Raw genomic sequence first — 326 nt, 5'->3', positions numbered from 1 at the left:
TACTATTTATTAAATTTTATTTTTTTTTTTAATTTTAAAATTTTCTATATTATTTTTTTAAAATTATATATTATATTTTTTATATAATATAGTTTATGTAATTTTTTTACTATTTTTATCTTCTCATTTTTTTATATTTTTTTATATATTTTTTTTATATTTACATTTATATATATTATTTCTTATTTTTATTTTAATTTATTATATAAAATTTAAAATATTTATATTTTCCTTATTACACTTAATATCCTATTTTTTATTTTATTTCTTTTTTTTATTTTAAAACATAATATTATAATATTATATTTATATTAAAATTATAAATA

Source organism: Penaeus monodon, chromosome 20 (assembly GCF_015228065.2).
Source record: "Penaeus monodon isolate SGIC_2016 chromosome 20, NSTDA_Pmon_1, whole genome shotgun sequence".
Lineage (NCBI taxonomy): Eukaryota > Metazoa > Arthropoda > Malacostraca > Decapoda > Penaeidae > Penaeus > Penaeus monodon.
The sequence above is the reverse complement of the archived record's forward strand: the minus strand, read 5'-3'. Positions refer to the sequence as shown.